The following is a 4340-nucleotide window of genomic DNA, read 5'->3' as shown; positions in this document are numbered from 1 at the left end:
TTTTTTTCTGGTTTTGGAACTGAAATGAACTGATTCCATGGCTAAAAGCGTTATATAGCCGACATACCATATTTCTTTACCCGACCCGGATTCTGCCTTGGCAGTCCCTAGTACAACCCTCATAACTTTTTACTCGGATGTCCGTTTAATACGGGGTTTTGTGCGTTGCAAACTAGACTCGTAGGCCTTCGATTTAATGGGTAATAGGCCTTCTAACTCTTTATATATTGGGAGAAAACATCCAATACATTTGACCCAAATTTCAAAGAAATCTTTAAAAAGGAACTTACGATAACTTTCGCCAACTTTTATTTTGCCACTTACTTAACTTCAAAACTTGAGATAAAACCCTTGAACACTTAAAATATGACATACCAAATCTTTTTTAATTTATTACTCACCCTCTTTGTCTTTTCACGACGGTACGAGTTAATTTAGAAGTTTTGGAAAAGTTGGGGTGTTACAATAGAGTTTTAGAGTTATGCGAATATTACAAACTAAAAGTAAATGAATAAAATTTACACCATTCAAATAAACTTAAACATAATGGTCTCGTCCGGAAATCGCTTCTAGGAGACTCTTCAACACCTTGAACTCTAAGCTCAAAACCTGCTAGAGGGGATAATGAAAAATACGGGCAAGTAATAACACGTAAAAGACAATTTAATATAGTAACATGATAAAAAAAATATGGATTCACACATAATATTAATTATTTCATGTACACAAGTAACATATAGGCATGTAAGATCTAAACAAGTTGTGGAGAATATATAATCACACATCGAGAAAGAACGGGATAGGAAAACTAAACCGAATGCTCCCTTTTATTTATTAACACCCAATTTGGACTTAAGATGATGGTGCGGAAACATAAATTAAACATGTATTAAGGATACTAACCAGTTATGCAGTAAAAGAAATCAGCAATGAAGATCCACACTTAAAGAAGACCCGAACACGGCAAAATAACAAGTAGAGAGGAGCTTTTAGGTTTACGGAAAACTTAATCTTTAAGAATAGAGAGCAATATATTTTTTAGTATTCAAGAGCAATGGCGTGAGCAAGTTCGGATGTAGAGGTGCCCGGATGAGAAAAGGAATAAGAGTATGTCTCTTTTATAGTGGAGGAGGGTCACGATTTAAGGAAATGCTATTATAAGGAAACAATTAAAATATTTTCTTTATTCAAAAGAGGAGCTAAATTAGTCCAAAAGTCACAAATTGATATTTTGATTACTAAAATAAAGGAAAAAATCAGCACAATAGTAAGGCTTGACTTGGTCAACAAATTACTGAAAATAGATCACTAAAAGTTGAACAAATAAGGAAAAGGATATAAATTAATTAAATATTAATTTTCCTTATTGGAAAGGAACTACACGGTCAAATTGTTAATTTGTTACTATTATTTTTTTTTTCTTTTATTTTTTACCAAAATATAAAAAAAAGAGCGCTAAACTAAATCCCCTAACTAAGGTAAGGTGATACAACCATATAAGGTAAAAAAACATCCAACGGTCAAATGATATATTAACTTGAGGAGAACCAAAATATGTGCACCGACCGAAAAATCACTTAATGGATTACTATAAATATGATGAGTAAGACTCGGTTAAGACAACTATTAAGGGAAGGGGAGATCAATTTTCAACGTTATAAATTAATACATATAAAATCAACACTAAAAATTATAAGGAAAAGAAATAACATGCTTTAACTCATAATTTCAGACTTACCGACAGAGGGATACATCCATTTACACTAAGCTAATTACGCAAATCAATAACGGTTAATAGAATATGGAAGTCTAGATCACAGTAAAAGGGTGCTTTGGCTAAGCAATTAGCTAAATTAATGGATTTGAGAGATCCTAACATGAACAATCAACATATCAATAATTACACATAGATTGGGGCGTCATTTACGATAAAATCAATCCAAGATAATTCCAGCTAACAGTAATATCAAATTATCAAGGAAAAAGATAATTATTTTAGGAAGAACCAAAATTCTCAATCAATTAAGACCTAAATTGTGATTTTACCATACAGAAATCGATCCAAGTAATTCATAAACTAAGAAAAAATTATTTATATAAATGCAGAGAATGTCCAAACCATCAATTAGAGCAAACTCTTTGCAGCAAGTATAATAAAACTTCCCAATTTAAAGCCTAGGGACAATGAATACGAAATTTGAATGACATATCGGAAGATTGCAGTGGTAGTAGATCACAAAACAAATAAACTTTTTCTAAGAATTATGATAAAACATATAATAATCATATACCAAAACAGGCAGTAGACACAGAGGATATATGAAATTCAACTCCAAAATCTCATCTTAAATGCAAACCACTGTAGAACTGAAAATACGGCTTTAGAGTTAATCGGAAACTTACTTGGATGGATCTGTTGAAGATCCATCTCTTAACAAAGCTCCATATTTAAAGAACTCTATCGACCTACGTTGCATGACCGGAATTTTAAGCTGGGGCAACCTTCGCATGGAATTTCGTTGGTGATTGGCCGCTTTGCCCAAAAACAGGGCAGGCGAGCGAGCTGCTGCTGTGTTCTCGCCGGTGGCTGGCTGCTGGCGGTTCACGCGAGAGGAGAGAAAGAGCAGTGGGAGGCGACTGGGCATCGCCGGCTGGAGCTGCTGCTCGCTGGTGGCCTCGCCTGGCTGTCTCCGTCGGCTGGAGTTGTTGCCTCGGAGCTTGTTGCTGTTTTCCTTGCTAGCTGCTGCTGGTCCTGCTGGTCCTGCTCGCTGCTTCTGCCGGATGGAGCTGCTGCTGTCACCGGAAAAAGAAGAGAGGAGAAGAGACGAAGAGCAGCAGCCTCGTTGCTACTGCTGCTGCTGGAGAGAGGAGGGAAAGGAGAAGAGGCGAGGGCGAGAGAGGGACGGCTGCCACCAGCAGGTGGTGATGAGTTTTCACCGGAAAAAATGGAGATGAGTGTTGAAGGGAGGCGGCTGATCTGTTGAGAGAGGGAGAAAGAATGAAATAGATTTAGGGTTTTGGTCTGTTAGATAGAAAATAGGAAGGTTATGCTTGGATGAATATGGACCGTTGATTTAAGGGGCTTGGACGGCTAAGATCTGATCTTATGGATTAAATGAGGAATGAATGGTGGAGATTAAGGGATGGGATTTTTACAACCTATGGGCTATAACTTAAATAAGATTTGAATTGATTAGAATTGAAAAGGCTAAATTGGGAATAAGAGTTGAATAGAATAGGCTATGAATTAAAGAGATTGAGATTAAAATAGGCTAAGCCTTAAATGATTTAAGGGAAGATCAAGGAAATGCTATTCGATTAATAAAATACTATATATTAAAATATTTTCATATAAATTAAACACATCTACATTTAAAACATTTAAGTAAAGTAATTATTTCGAGTTTAACTAAGGATAAATATAATAATCTAAATTGATAATAATAAATATAATAATTTGTAAATTATGAATACTAAAATATATCATTTTTTAGACAAAATCAACTGGAATTTTAGAACTCAAAATATATTTTAAAATGCGTATTTAATCGGATAGCAATCCCAAAAGGACTAAAGGTCGGTCAAAATTGGGTGTCAACAATATATATATATATATGTTGTAGATGTTAGAATTGTGAGGTTTGATCCCTTTGAAAGTGGGAAGGTGTTTACTTTATAAGCATGTTGTGATCATGCCTTATAGACAAAGTTGGATGATTGTTGTTTTGAGAAATGTTGATTATGTGAAGGTAATGTAATATGATGTGAAATTTGTGTATGGTCTAAGAGCATGAGAGGACTTTATGTGTTATGCTTGGTTGTTGTCTTCTTTGAGGACTTATAATGAAGGTGAGGTTGGGATAAACTATGTTTACTCTCACCTAGTGAAGAATGAATGAAAGAATGTGAGAATAAATGAAAAGAATGGGAGTTAATGCTAATGAATGAAAGTTGGGTCTATTGTAAGGATAGTGTCATAAAGTACTCCTTTCAAATGAATGAGGTTCCTAGATGAAAGGTTTTCTCATCTTTGAATCCAAGAGCTTCCTAAATGAATGAATGTTGGGCTAGGATGGATACTCCTTCGTGAGTTGAGATGAGAGTACTTAGTAGCAATCTTTATCCCTAAATGAATGAATGTCCAAACTCCGTGGGGGAGTAATGTCTAGCACCGAGAGGATATGAAGATGAGTGGATACTCCTTCGTTAGTTGAGATGTGAGTATTTAGTAGCAACCCTTAAGATGGGTGCCCCTTCGTTAGTTGAGATGTGGGTAATTAGAAGTAATCCTTCTATCCCTTAACTATGTGCCCACATAAGACTAGCTAGTGGTCTCTACC

Source organism: Solanum stenotomum, chromosome 1, assembly GCF_019186545.1.
Source record: "Solanum stenotomum isolate F172 chromosome 1, ASM1918654v1, whole genome shotgun sequence".
Lineage (NCBI taxonomy): Eukaryota > Viridiplantae > Streptophyta > Magnoliopsida > Solanales > Solanaceae > Solanum > Solanum stenotomum.
The sequence above is the reverse complement of the archived record's forward strand: the minus strand, read 5'-3'. Positions refer to the sequence as shown.